Genomic DNA, 14,890 nt, shown 5'->3' on the forward strand with positions numbered 1-14,890 from the left:
TGGAAAGATCTCATTCCCAGAAGCTCCGGTTCCCAGGCCATTTTGTTACATTCTCATTGCCTTGTGACATGCTCATTTTCCAAGTCTCGCTTATTTTTTTTTTTCAAGAACACCCTGAGCTGGGCCCAGGGGTGCCCACTTGTAATCACAGCACAGTGGGAGTGGAAGCAGGAGGGTCAAGAGTTCAAGGTCAGCCTGGGCTGTGGGAGACAGTATCTCAAAACAATACAAGTGTGCCAGTTCTGCCTTTGAATCTAACCACAGTGCTGCTGCGCGGCCCTGGTCAGCTTCCGCTACCATGCTGCTTCTGGGTTGGTTTGGACTAGTTTCTCCGTGTGTTTGTGATTTGTTTTTTAGCAGGATATCATATTTCTTGGCACATTCTCTGTGAGAATCTTTAATGTTATATTCTTCTAGAGGAATTGTTTCTGGTTTCGTTGTTGGTTTTGTTTTGTTTTGTTTTGTTTTGTTTTGTTTTGTTTTGTTTTGTTTTTCCAGTACTGGGGATTGAACTCAGGGTCTCATGCATGCTAGGCAAGCACTCCGCCCCTGAGGCTTAACCCTAACCCTCTTTGTTTTGTTTTCCTAGGTTTGTTTGTTTGTTTGTTTGTTTTCCAGGAAGTCACATTTGAGCATTACCAGTGACGGATCACATGCTCCTGGCATCTCTGCCAAAGCTCATGGTCCAGTGGCTGCATCCATGCAAAGTATCCTCACCTCAGGCTGGCATGTGCTTCCACATGCTCCCTTCCCCTTCCCATGATTCTGTGCTTAAGGTGAGCATACCTCCTCGTTTCCCCTTAGTGTGGTGGGATGTCTGTCAACTGCCCTTACACGAAGGGGAGAGTCTTGTAAGACACCCCCATGCCAGACTGCTTCATGGGTATGTTCCCTAACAGACCCCCCCCCATCTTGGGGATTTGAGTACCCACATATTCTACTTTTGGTACTGCCCGTGAGGATAGTGTTTGCACTGTGACATGCCTTGCGGCAGAAGAATTTTGGCCGGGACACCTGAGAGAATCAGCAGCTGCAGGGCAGCCCCAGTGATCATCCCATAGGGATGTGGACTGAGTACTCCAGCAGGGGTCACTGCTGTTCTGGCCTCCTGCTCAAATGGAGGCTGACTTCTGCAGCCGGCCAGCCCTCTGTGCTCTCAGACTCCAGGTGGCAGGAGATGAGGTGAAGAGCCTGCTTAAATTCTGGGGCTGATCCTCCATAAACCTTGACCCAGAAAAATTTTTGGCTGAAAGGAAGAAGAGCCCATGTTGGGAGTTGGGGTGGGAGCTATTGACCATACTGAGAGCACAGGGATGATGCTGCAAGTTTTCATGTGGTATCCTGGGACCCCCTTCCAAGCTGTACCCCACAATAGGGGATGGCCTTGATGGTCCCTGGAAGCCAGTGCTGCCCTTGCATGGTAAGCACATTGCTGAATGGTCCCTTCCCTCCACCAAGCACGACAGCAGTGAGAAGACGGGAATGAGCATCTCACAGGCAATCAAAGTAAACAGAGGGTCCATGTACAAGTAGGGGCAGAAGCTACACTCGCTCTTATCAGCCTGATACCCACCCAGTGGATGACCTATGACTGTTCCCTGTTATATGAGCTCAGGAGGTAAAGTCACCCACCCCAGCCACCCAGCTGGTAAGTGAAGGCATCCTACTTTGCATTTGGACTGGATATGATGGCTGGAGCCTAGCACCTCCACTGAAAGGAGGCAGCCTTTGGTCTGCATGTGCTGAGCTGAGAGAGGGGACCTTCTGTGAATGTCCTAGGGGGAGAGATGGGCCCTCCCCCACATGGGATGTGTCATCCGCATAGGGTCAGCCAAGAGTGAAGGGTAAGCTATAAGGGCTGTGGGAAGAGAGAAAGATGACGTCATCACAGCTTAGTAATTCTTTGGCAGAGCCTGGGATCCCACCTTGGGAGGGGGAGGGAGGAGGAGGGACAGTTCGTAAGCTTCAGCCGGGAGGCTGCCAAGTCCGAGTCCTCAGACATGGCTGGGCACCCAGCCAGGACTACCTCAGACCCTAGGGACGTCCTGAGTGAGGGAGTGAAGCGGTGCTCCAGAGAGGACAGTACCCCTGGTGTCTTGGGAGGGGACTTTGGAGAAAGGTGACAAGATCATACAATGTAGAGAGTGATACTCACTCAGACTGTCTGACTGCCTGACTGGCAAGGCTAGTGGCCAGCCATGTCCTAATCGATGCCCGACTGACTGTCTGACTGTCTGACAGTCTGTTAGTTCATTCCCTCATGGCCTCAAACACTGTCTCACTGAGTTACATGATTGACACATGGAGATGCCAGAAAGGATGAGCTGAAAGCTTGTTCTGTCTGAGATCTTGGGCTTCTCCTGACCCTCAAGCTATCTCCTCAGAAAATCCAGGGTCAAGTGGCAGGCAGGAAGATCATGTATCTGGCCCTGGTCCCTAGGAAAGCACACTCTGGCTGTTAAGACACTCACATGCCATCACTGAGTTGGGTTGTGTTGGGTAAGCTGGACGTGCAAGCAGCTGGGGAAAGTCACGCTCCTTTCCAGTGTCACTGCTTTCCAGTGTCACTTTACAAGTCCACCTCAGGAAGCTTTCACCCTTGCTCAGGTCGGAAGTCAGCAGTCCCAAGACGTTTCTGACCCATCACTGTGAGATGACCAAACATCTTAGGTGGCTCTCAGTTGCAAACTCTGGCTGACAATGAAAAGGGTCTGACTGGTTCCAGGGGATGGGTACAGCACCAGCACTTGCTTCCTCTGCTGTCCTCTTTAGGCACCCATCTGGAAGTGATGGCCCTGGTAGTGATGGGTGGTCTTTGCTCCTCTTCCTGAGGTCACTAGTTTCAGGGGGAAGGCTGCCTCAGTTCTTCTGGGTCTAGAAATATTGGGCTATATTCGTCCCTTTGAGGACCATGTGTGACTCCCCCAGGAGCTGCTCCCCCACCCCTGGGCTTCCCACAGCCACCCTGCAAATATGCTGTCATGGTGCCCTCATGTATACTTCATGATGGAACCCTAGGGGTATGGGGGAAGTAGAGAGAAAGGAAAAGGGAGAGGAAAAGGAAAAGGATGAAGAGGAGGAGGAAGATGAGAAGGAGGGGCTGTATTTGGGGAAACAACTTGGTAGACGACCAGGCTCATCTTTGAGCCACAGAAAACCATCCATGTCTTGTACTCTAATGAGCCCCTGGGGTCCTAGTCCACCCTCCCTTTGGAGCCACTTTCTGGTTCTGTGTCTGTTATGGGTCTGATGTTGCAAATAGGTACCAGATCTGTCCATTCCACCATGTCCTCAACCTGCTGACACCACATGCTGTCATCTCCTATGGTTCATGGGAAAACTTGACCAAATCCAACAGCAGGACAGGCACTCATGTGACTCCCTCTTAATGGAGCTGGACACTACTCACTTCCTGGGGTACCCCAGTTCCCCCCTCATAGATATCCTCTGACCAACCTTCCTTTCCTCTTCACAAGCCACTGGCCCCATACACGTGCCCCCAGAGCTCAGTACACAGCCTCTCAACCCAGCTTCTCTGGGCTCCTGTATCACATGGCCTCCTATCTGCCAGCAGCTGTGCTCTTCCTTAAGGGTCGGCCAAGCCCTAAAGGAGTCCATACACTGCTCCAACTGGAACCTGGAAGCGTCCTCAGACCCCTGCTCTCTCACCTATGACCCTCCTTCCTTGATAGATTCATTTAGTTAGGATCACCATCCCATCGCACGGATCAGGTTTTAGTGGTGACACCTGGTGAGAAATCCCTGTTCCCAGCAGAGGCATAGCTTGCTGTTCTACTCTGTCTCCTTAGCAGAAACTGTGCCATGTGTGCTGGCCTTGGAACTAAACTCCCAGCCCTGACTCAAGCCCCTCCAGCAATCACGACAAAAAGATGCTAATTGTCCCCCTCGCCCATGCCTGCCCACACCCATCCACATCTCTGAGCCCACACCTCTGAGCTCTCTCCCTCTGCAACTAGCTTCTTTCTATTCCTCCTGCTTTGGGCTCACTTGCAGGAATGGGCCCCAGAATTCTCTTTACCTCCAGGGTCTCCTGATATTGCTCCTTACCCTTGGGAACCCTGGTCAGTGCAGAGCAGCTGTGGTCACCTTCCTCTCTGATCATGAGCTAGGGGTAAGAGTGGTCCAGTGCAGAGCCCTGAGGCTCTCGGTGAATCCTCCAGACCCAAGAGTCGGATGGTTCTGTGCAATGCACTGGAATTCGCTGAGCATCTACTTTAAGTTGGGGCTCTGACAGGCACTCATCACACAGAAGTATCAACTTTCTACACAGATTCAAGAGTCCTGTAACACACATTAGTCTCAGGCTCGTGAGTACAACACACACACACACACACACACACACACACACACACACACGAGACTCGGGTGCTAAGAAAGACTCTACTTTGGAGATGTTTTCCTAGACGCTCTGCTTTGTGACACCCAGGTTTACAAGGGATATCTAACTCTCCAACACTTGCCCCCACTTCCACAGAGGCAGCCTCTTTCCTTTCTGGGGTCTCAAGGGACCTTCACTGAATTATAGCTCTAAGCCTGGCCTATAACCCCATCTGTGGCTTAGCCGAACAGCTGTCTCACTAGACCTCAGAGGCCTCCTACATGGCAGACCCGGGCTGCTCACAGGCCATGACTCTGCTCTAAGCTGCATTATTTTGGAAAGAGTTGCCCTCTGCTGTCCAAGAGCAAGGCAGACCTAGGGTCTGGTTTAGGGTTCCCCTTGGGCCACCCCAATACACAAGACCCTAAACCTCCCTCTCCTCCATCTCTTTACTCCTAGCAGACTGACACCTCTCCTCAAGGCTGACCCCAAGACAATCCTTGAAAAAATCTCCAGGTCTCTCTCCTGGCCTCCCACTCAGGCAGGAGGGCGTGTGGGCACCAAGCCTAGACAGCGGACAGAGCCCAGGGCCTCTCACATGTCAGGCAACTGTTCTACGACTGAGCTACCTACACCCTTGGCCATTTAAACATTATATATATATATATATATATATATATATATATATATATATATACATATATATATATATATATATATATATTATTTTGAGATACTCTGATGACCAAGTTTTCTAGGCTGACCTTGAACCTATAACCCCCTGCCTTAGCCTCTAAGTAGACTAGCTGAGTTTACAGGCTTAAGCCACCAGATCTATATGGTGGCATGTCTTAAGTTACCTGTGTGCCTATACTGACAGATGCTTATTAAAGGCTAGATTCTCTGAACCCTTCAGTCAAGGACCCAGGTCTCTAAGAAGAGGCTGAAGGGTGACTAGGCTAAGTACAGGACTGTCCACAAGAATTCCCTGTGCCTTTGCTCTTTCTGAAGCACCTTCTTTCCCTCTGAGACACAGTTCTTCCCTACCTCCCTCCCTCCCTCCCTTCCACCCTCCCTCCCTCCGTCCCTTAACTCTACAATGTGTATTAAATGGTCACTACATGTCAGTCCCTGTGCTACAAGCTCGGGCAGGGCATAATGCAAAGCACAAGCCCTTTTAGCCTCCAGGGAATCTAGATTCCAGCAGAGGGTACAATCTCCAGGGCAAGGCAGGAGGTGAGCATGATTGGCTGGCTCTGCCCTGAGCGGCTCTTCTGGACCTCTCATGGCCAGGAAGCTCAGGAACTCAGTGTCCTGTGGTAGCTCCGAAGAACAGGACCAGCACTAGGCCCAGTTTTGAAAGGAGAAACCAACAAGCAGAGCAGAGCTTGTATTTGAACCCATGGCCCACTGGGCAGACAGACTGAAGGCACTCACCATAGGGAGGCCAGGCCAGGCTGCTTGCATAATCAGGGGTAGACAGGAGTTCCTCAAGGCTAACCTGTAAGAAGGAAACTGAGGAAGATTTCTATGGAGCCAGTGCTTGACATGTGGCCCAGGACAGCAGGAAGCAAGGCAGACTTGAGCACTGGCTGCCCATTTACAAATGTGGCCCATTGGGGACGGGAGGCTGGCAGGTACAGGGTTTAGACGCTGAAAGGGGGTCAGCATGGAGGAGTCCAGAGTCTGAGAGTATGTACTGAGCTGTGAAACCTTGCTCTCTCATCCAGAAGAAGTGAAGGTTGTCCAGAACCATGCAGGAGTAGATGAAGCTGTCATGGGGGAGTAGCTATGGTAGTGTGCACAGTGCACACTGGTAGTGCCTGCTGTGTACCAGGAGTGGGAGTTTAAAGATAAGCTAGCTGGGTGGGGTGGCAAACATTGCTAATGCCAGCATTCAAAGGCAGAAGGAGGAAGACTGGTATGGAGGATTTGAGGGCAGCCTAGATGTATAACAAAGTACTAAGCCAGCCTGGGCTACATAGTAAGAGCCTGGTGGTGGAGCTATTTCTTACTCTTTCTCAGCCATGGAACTCTCTGCAGCACCCTGCAGTTTGATAGATCCGCAACTGGCGCCTGAGGTCAGGAGACCCTGTCCAAGAATGTCTTCTCTCAGCCTTCCAGCCCCCTTTCTGCAACACACACAGAAGCTGGGGAAGTTTCTCTCTCTCTCTTCTCTCTCTCTCTCTCTCTCTCTCTCTCTCTCTCTCTCTCTCTCTCTCAAAATCTTTCTCTCTCTCTCTCTCTGACACAGGGTTTCATGTAGCCCAGGCTAGCCTTGAATATGCTATTGTAGGCAAACTTAACTTTAACTATCTGATCTTTCTGCCTCTATTTCCCACAGGTATGCTATCATGCCATCATGCCCAGCTTATACAGTTCTGGGGATCACACCTGGGGCTAGGTAAGCCATTTACCATATGAGCTACATCTGAGGTACAATTCAAAAGCCACAACTATGATGGCCAGGGGGAAAGATACCTGCCTGAACTCAACCAAGCTGAAGTTAGAGCCTGGGATAGCCACTCTTTTTTATTGGATATTTTATGTATTTACATTTCAAATGTTATTCCCTTTCCTGGTTTCCCCTCCGGAAACCCCTCTCCCATCCCCATCTCCCTGCTTCTATGAGGATGCTCCCTCTCCAACCCACCCACTCCCACCTCACTGCCCTGGCATTCCCCTATACTGGGGAATTGAGCCTTCATAGGACCAAGAATCTCCCCTCCTATTGACAATGCCATTCTCTGCTACATATGTATCTGGAGCCATGGATCCCTCCATGTGTACTCCTTGGTTGGTGGTTTAGTCCCCGGGAACTCTCGGGGATCTGGTTGGTTGATATTGTTTTCTTCCTATGGGGTTGCAATCCCCTTCAGCTCCTTTAATCCTTTCTCTAACTCCTCCACTGGGGACCCCGTGCTAAGTTCAATGGTTGGCTGTGAGCATCTGCATCATGAGCGTTCTGTACCTCTCTGGAGCATCCCTTTTCTTACATGTAGAGTGATCCTAGCCCACCCAGCCTGGCTGGGAGGACTTCAGAGATGAGAGAGGGCTTGGCACATAATAGGAACACATAAAACCCATCACTAAAGAAGGAGTTGAGACTGGGTCTGTTGCTCCATCCTACAATTCTGTAGCTGGTGGAGGTGGAGGCAGGATAATCACCACCAGTGTGAGGTCAGCCTGGATTACACGGAAAGTTTCAGGCCAGCCAGGGCTACATAGTTAAGATCTTGTCTCAACTCTCCTCCCCCACCTTCCCCCTCCCCTAGAAAAATTAAAAGATAAAATAAAGGCCATTCTAGCAATGAGCCTTTAGGAGCCCATGGATAAATATCTGCTGATCAAATAGGAAGGAAGCAAATGCCCTATGTCAGCCAAGCTTCCCCACGACATTAGAGGCCCAGGCTGGCCACTGGAGTGCTGAGAGAGACTCGGAGTGGCTGGGGAGGGGGAGACTGAGAACATTCCAAATGACGTCAGCTCCCGTGTCCAGAATGCATCCACTCCCACAGCGCTGACATTAAGGCTTGTCAGGCAGGAGACAGACAGTGAGTCTGTATGGATGGGTGTCTCAGCTCCACGCTGCCTCCAGCTGTCCGTCAGTCTTGCACTGGACCACTGTCCGCTGCCTCAGTCCTGCCTTTCTGATGATTAACTGAGAGGATGTGCCTGCAAAGCTGAGATGAGGTCCCATCTGTCAAGGGCTCAAAAGCAACTGTCAGTACTGTTATATGTTGTATGAGGTCACCGTCAGATTGGCTAGTGACCAAGGTGGAGTAATTGACGTTCAGGTTCTAGGCACAAAAGAACTGCGGTTTATGCAAATCAGCTACAGGCTTTTCTGGCTTTCACTTGCTCCTGTGGCTGGCACAAGCGGCTGTGAGAGAGCATGAGTGGGTAGCTCTGCTAGGGGTGGGATGTTGCTGCCTGGACCAGGTGATGGGTACCCTACCTCCAATATTCCATTATGATGACCTGGGCTTCATATTAAAGTGCCTGGTGTGTGTGTGTGTGTGTGTGTGTGTGTGTGTGTGTGTGTGTGTGTGTATGTGTGTATGTGTGTGTGTGTGTAATGTCTTTCTGTCACTGTGTCTCTGACTCTGTCTCTGTATGTGTGTGTACATGTGTGTACGTGAGTGCATGTGTTCACAACCACTCGCAACTCTGGCTTAGGGTTGGCATACTGTCTCTTCCCCATATCCTGCTAGCCAAATCAAGTAACAGGCCCAGCGAAGTCCCTGAGGAGCTGGCCAGAGTCATCATGTTGATCGGAAATGCAGAACAGTGTAATTTTTCCCAACAGCTGAACACAGTACCCAGACACAGGGTAAAAACCTGCAGTCTACCCTGAGACTACCCTCTCTGCCCCTCCTCTCCACCTCCAGTAGAGCCCTTCTAGTGCCTTCCTCCATAGGAGATGGAAAACAGATAATGTCACAGGGCAGGCACAAACATCCCCAGTGCAGTCGTGGGGACCGGGTGACCCCATCCCTCATCAGTCAACCCAAGCTCAAATCCTCAGGAGCAGGATGTCCTCACAGCACACCTGGATGACCCTTGTCCCTAGGTGCTGGATAAGTAAACCATTAACCCATCCTGAACTAAGCAGTTCCGCCCATCTAAGCTGCAGACAGTTCCCCTGGCCTCTTGAGGAAGGTCTTCCTGCCAGGTGCACAGAGGGGAGGCCCGAATTGGGACCCAGCTGGGGCATGGGAGCAGGGAGCTGGGGGAAGCAGTAGGAAGTGTCTCATTTGCATTCACGTTCTGACTGGTGCACACTCCCCCTCTCCCCATCTTGATAAAGTAGCCTGTAATGTCCTAGGCCATGGGGCAGTCAGGTGAGAGCAGCCAGTCCAGGGACTGGCTTCTTCCATTTATCATGTGCACTTACAGTCAGGGAAAGATGGGAGTTCTAATTCCCAATGCTGCCTTATGTGTCCCCGACACAAAGGCATTTCCCAGTTTGTGTTTGCACTCCTCCTCCTATCCCTGGCCCCACAGACTGTCATGGGCCCTGCTCTTCTGGATGGGCCAGGGCTCCCTCCAGGCTGGATATAAGTAGGCACTTGGCAATAGTTACTGCAGGAGTCCATGGAAGGAGAGCTGGACCTTACTGGGTGTGCTGCCTCAGAAAGGGCCTAGCTTCTCCATCCTTTTTCTGAATGAGGTTTTTAATTCTTGCTGGACTTGAGGACTCATGGAAGGGGCACTGACCCTGAGTCAGTCCCCCGGAGTCAGTCTAGCTTTGATGGTGGGCATGGTGCTATCACATACCGAATTATGGCTCCTCCGGTCCCTATCTTCCACCCACCCTGCTCCTGGGCTTCAGTCTTTAGCTGTTCTTGCAGAAAGGTCTATCCTGCTCCAGACATAGGCTGTTGCCCGAGGCATTTGAGGTGACATGGAAGGAGGGCTCTGTTCCATCAGAATCCTTTGTCTCTGGGACCAGAGCTTCGTCTCCTGAAGGTCCACAGCTCCATCTTCTCCCTGTAGACCTTGTTCAGTCAAGGGAGGGCCACTTGCAGACAATGAGCCACTGGTGCTGAGGTCACCGTGGGGCTCTTAGGAAGCATGCATGGGACCTCATGTGCTCCCCCAGTCACAATGGGTTACAGCTGCTTTCCTTACAAGACCTAAGCAAAATGAATGTTTATCCTGACAGCTCTGGGAACAGGGGCTCTTTGGACCTAACCGACTTGATTTCAGTGCAGGGACAGCAGAACTCCTGCTTCCTGCTTGCAGCTATTCCCCATTCTTCTATTTCCTTCCCCAGGATGGCCTGGGGTGTCCCACTGTGCACTTGGCTTAGCTTGTGCTCACAGCAGTTGGTCGTTGCATGCTGAGGTGTGTCTTTATTCATGTGGGTGGCTGTGCCTGTCACAGGCTTGTGACATGTGTGCATGTGCTTGCCTAGGTGTGCATGTCACGCTCCTGTGGTCGGAAAGGCCGTGTGGGCTGGGGTAGGACTTTTTGCTTCTGTGGTTTGTTATTTTGTGGAGTGCTGGGAGTGGAGCCCAGAGCCTCCTGCAAGGCAAGTGCTATCACTCTACAGCCCCTGGCTCATCTCATAGCAGTTTTAAAATTATTTTATTAGTTTTTCATGTGTCTTGCCTGCACGTATGTCTCTGCATCTTATACGTGCAGTGCCCTCAGAGGCCAGAAGGTGGCACTGGATCCCTTTGATACTAGAACTGCGGACAGTATGATCTAGACAAGCAGCCAGTGCTTCCCCCATCCCCCAACACATTTTTATTGATTATTTGAGAATCTTACATCATGCACCCAGATCACACTCACTTCCCAGTGCTCCCAGGTCTGCTCCCCAACCTTATGACCTTCCCCCCAAAAGAAGAAAAAACAAGTCTAATTTATGTTGCCCACACACTCATGTGATCAAATTCCCAGTGGCCAGCCACTTAAAAGACAACTGAGCCCTTCCCCGTCTGCACCCGCCCCAGAAGCCGTAAGTTACGGAGAGTTATACTCCAGCATCCTTATCACAAGTTTTAAGAGACCTCTTCAATGGCTTCCTGTCTAGGCTGTTTCTTTGGTGGGGGAGGGAGGGAGGGGTTGTCACAGAAATCTTCAATGTCCCTTTCTCAACTCTGAGTCTGCAGTGACCAATACCACTGCAAAAGTAGCTTCATTGCCTTTTATAGTCAGCAGGAGCAGGGATCATGGTTCCAGGTGGCAGCTCGGCCCATGGCCATCAACATGACCGACGGCTGCACGGAGCACAGGCACAGGTCCCCCGTGACATCATAGGCCACGACATCAATATGGCTTCCAGCAGCAGCACGACTATAGACACATACATGAACAGCCAGTTCTCTTAACCACTGAGCCATCTCTCCAATTCTTGTCGTGCTTTTTTTTTTTTTAATGTAAAATGTATTATCAGTGTGTGTGGGCATGCACACAAGGTAGCGTACATGAGGCCAGAGTTCACCTTTATGGAGGGAGTTTATGCTTTCTACTTTTGTGCGAGTTCCCAGGGATCAAACACAGGACAGCATATTTGTTCGGCAACAGCATTTATGTGCTAAGACATCTTGCTATTCCCATGGCTGTATTCTTAAGAGACTCGAAATTCTATTAGTTTCCAGAAAGCACTCATGGGATGAATGGATTCACCTTAGTTGGTGGGTTTGGAAAACCTCCAAAGAACAGCCAGACACTCTTGAGGCAGGAAGAGGTGCCAGCTTTAGCCAGATGACGACCTAGGACCTATGTCCCACACACACCCTGTCATTTCTCTGTGGAAGTGACTGCCTGCCTGAAAGATCCCCAATCTAGAAGAGTCTGGGAACAGACCCAGTATCTGGAGTACTCCTCTTTGATGGGGCCCTCCCGCCACAGTTCACAGCCTGCAAGGATGGCGGCTGTGACTTCACCTAGCCGAGAAAAAAAACTGAGCTCTTGGGGGAATCTAAGGGTCTGGCATACAAGTGTGGTGTGTGTGCACGCACATACCCGGGCCTGTTATTTAAAACAACTCTTCCCCACTGACCACAGCAGTTAGTCAAACTGAAATAACACTACACTGGCCACTGAAATCCCTCAACACCCTCTCTCAGCCCCTGCATCTCCCTCCCTGTATAAGGGTTATATACAAGACCCAATCCTAGCTTAAGCCTTCCCTTCCCATTGGTCATCATCTATGCCTATCATCGTCTTCCTGCACTGTCACTGGCTTCCCCAGGGGCTGAAAGGCACAATCCTGCCTGGCCCAGACACTACTGGGCACTACCAAGGACACCCTTCTTCCTTCAGCCCATGTGAGAATCTTCTGCCCAACATGTTCCTAGCCTGCACCATGGCGGGAGGGACAGCAGCCAGTAGGTGGCGCTGGTGCCCACTGAAGACCCCACAGGTGCAGCCCAGTGCCCTAGGAAGGGGCAACTCAGGATTTAGGGGTCCAAGGCCAGGTCCTTCCTGACAGATTTTCACAGACCTGGAAGGAAGGGAAGAAGGTGGGGCAGGAAAGGGAGTTCACTGTGTCCCCCTCACACCCGAGAGGCTCATATAGCTCGACAGCATGACATAGTCTATAGTCTAGAGGGTTTTCCAGGCTCAGAAGAACCCAAGATTTCCTCCTGGGAGGCAGAGCTGTGGGGCTTAGGTGGATGGAAAGAGAGCCTGTATCTGTCTGGAGCCTGCTCAAGCCACTGATACCCACTTTCCTATTTCCAGGGTCCTCTATGGAGTCATTGCCCCAGAGTACAGCAAAGTGTACAGAAAACATATGGCCCTGGGTCTCCAACTACCAACCAGGTCATCTCTTGGACTGTCACCTCCTTCCCTGACAGGGGCAGAGGCCCAAGTAGCCTTTGAAGCCGGAAGTATGGGCTTCAGCCCTTGCTCTGGTGTCCTCTAGTCAGGCTTTAGGTAAAGGAGGCAGGTAAGAGCTACCAGCCTGGAGTGAACCCCTATCCTGTGACCTTAGCATATTCTTTAGTGTTTTTCAGTGTGTAGTCCACCATAATCTACAGTGGCTCTCAGTTCCCTGCTAGCTGACAGTGGCCACTCCTGTGTAGGCTTGCGTGAGTAGGTATGGGTGTGGGGTTGTCTTGGCTCCCTAGTCCCATACCTATACTTTCTCTACACTCGGGCTAAGAAGAAATTGCAGCAGGGAGCAAGAGACCCACCCAGTATACTGACTCTAACCTCAGGGGACCAAGGGAGCCCTGGCAAAGACCCTGACATGGAACTCCTTCCTTCCCACAGGCACTGAGTGGAAACTCTGCCTACCTGGAAGCCACATTCTAGTCAACCCCACAGACCCCAGCAACTGCTGCATCCTACCTCCCACAGGCTGTCTGTTCAGTGGAAGGGTGGAGCCAAGAGAAATGGGTACATCCTCTGACTGGGGTTGCCAAGTGACAAGCACCCCACTGAGGGCCTTACACCACCCTGCTAAATCCAAAGCTTCAGGGGGAAAAGGAGGAAACCCCCAAGAACCGTGCCAGGGTCCTGTAGCCTCCCCTGAGTTCAGTCAGCCATTTGTCACGTTAGCAGTGGCTCTTTCTCCGAGTGGGGATGGGCTACCTCCAGCCTCCCAGAGACCTCTAAGTGGATCAGACCCTTTCCAGGCCCCACACAGACCTGAGATCAGCTTAACACTCAGTTCTGCACATGTGATGCGGGTCCCTGATGCATGCAGCTAACACACAGGACTAACCGTGTGTAGCTGGAACTCCCATCATGCCCTGCATGCTCCCTTACAGAATGGTCAGTGGGCAGGAGTCAGGCCCCAGTCACTTCCTGATTAGCCTTCTCTCACCGCTTACAAGGGACATGGCTAGGTGTTCTTGGCATAACTTCACCATTCAGCAATGCCATCAAAAGCTCCTGCTCCGTGCCCCAGCTCAGGCAGGAAGCTGAGCTACTCGCCTCAAGCTCCCCAGTATCTTTGAAGCAGGGCTCCAGGCTCGTGCTATTTCAATACTAACTGCTGAGTAAAACTGGGGCCCCATTGCATCAGCCACTGGCCTTCCTTGTATCCTTTCATCCTTGGCAAAGAGCAACGCTCTTGTGCCTGCTGTTAGTAGGGTGCGCACAGGCTCCTTTTTTGCTTTTTTTGGCCCGGTAACAGAAAAGTTGTCCCCGGTTGGGGATTAGCAGGGAGTAGCCTTAAGTTCTGGAGTCCAGGAAGTCACCTTTCCTATCACCAAGGACAGAGTCAAGAAGGGTTATCCCTGAAACTGACAAAGCCTCCCCTTTAGCTTTCCACCGAGAAGCACAGAGGTAGAGCTTCATGGTTTGTCACAACCCTGAGAGCTTAAAAGATGCCGACTGTTTTCACTGAGTTCCAACAGATTGATTCAGAGTGCTGAGTTGAGAAATCTAAGGTCACAATGAGTAATGAAGACCATTAAGTCTATCCAGAGAGCAGCTAGGCCAAGAAAATGCGATTGGTGATTGATTGGTGATGTCTGCTGAGGACGAAGCTGTGTAGAGTGGTCTAGGTATGCTGTATGCATTTGCTACCTGATGAGCCACTTAGGCTGTTTATTTCACTCCAGTGCACACTTCCTCAAAGATTCATTTTTCTTTTATGGTTTCTGTTTGTTTTGTTTTTGATACAGGGTCCTACTATGTAGCCCTAGCTGTCTTGGAACTTGCTACGTAGACCAGTCTGTTTTCAAGCTCAGAGATTCTCTTGCCTCTGCCTCTAGAGTGCTGGAATTAAAGGTGTGCCACTATGTCCAACTTTATATTTTAATATGACACTTTCTAGGGCAGCCAAGGTTATCAGCGAAAAAAGCTGGGCCAGTATTACTTCGAGACACCAGCCCTGGAACAGGGCAAGTGCTCACTTCAGGTCTCCGACAGGGCCTCATGCTGCCTGGCTAAACCCCTAGCTTGGAGGAGGAGGAGGAGAAGGAGGAGGAGGAGGAGGAGGAGGAGGAGGAGGGGGGGGGGAGGGGGAGGGAGAGGGGAAGGGGGAGGGGGAGGGAGAAGGGGAAAGAAGAGGAAGAAAAGGAGGAGAGGAGAGGAGAGGGAGGGAGGGGGAGAGGAGTCCTAGTGGTTGATATTGTCAGG

General features: G+C 51.1%; 1 long non-coding RNA gene across 1 annotated transcript; it reads left to right on the forward strand.

The window, feature by feature from the left end:
* The first annotated feature begins 265 nt into the window (after positions 1-265).
* On the forward strand, positions 266-14,549 carry Gm13807 (predicted gene 13807). Its single transcript, NR_040529.1, has 6 exons — positions 266-387; positions 590-776; positions 6,684-6,743; positions 12,539-13,198; positions 14,164-14,313; positions 14,434-14,549. It is a non-coding gene; the product is annotated as a predicted gene 13807 (long non-coding RNA).
* The last annotated feature ends 341 nt before the right edge of the window (positions 14,550-14,890 follow it).

This window comes from Mus musculus, chromosome 2 (assembly GCF_000001635.26).
Source record: "Mus musculus strain C57BL/6J chromosome 2, GRCm38.p6 C57BL/6J".
Classification (NCBI taxonomy): domain Eukaryota; kingdom Metazoa; phylum Chordata; class Mammalia; order Rodentia; family Muridae; genus Mus; species Mus musculus.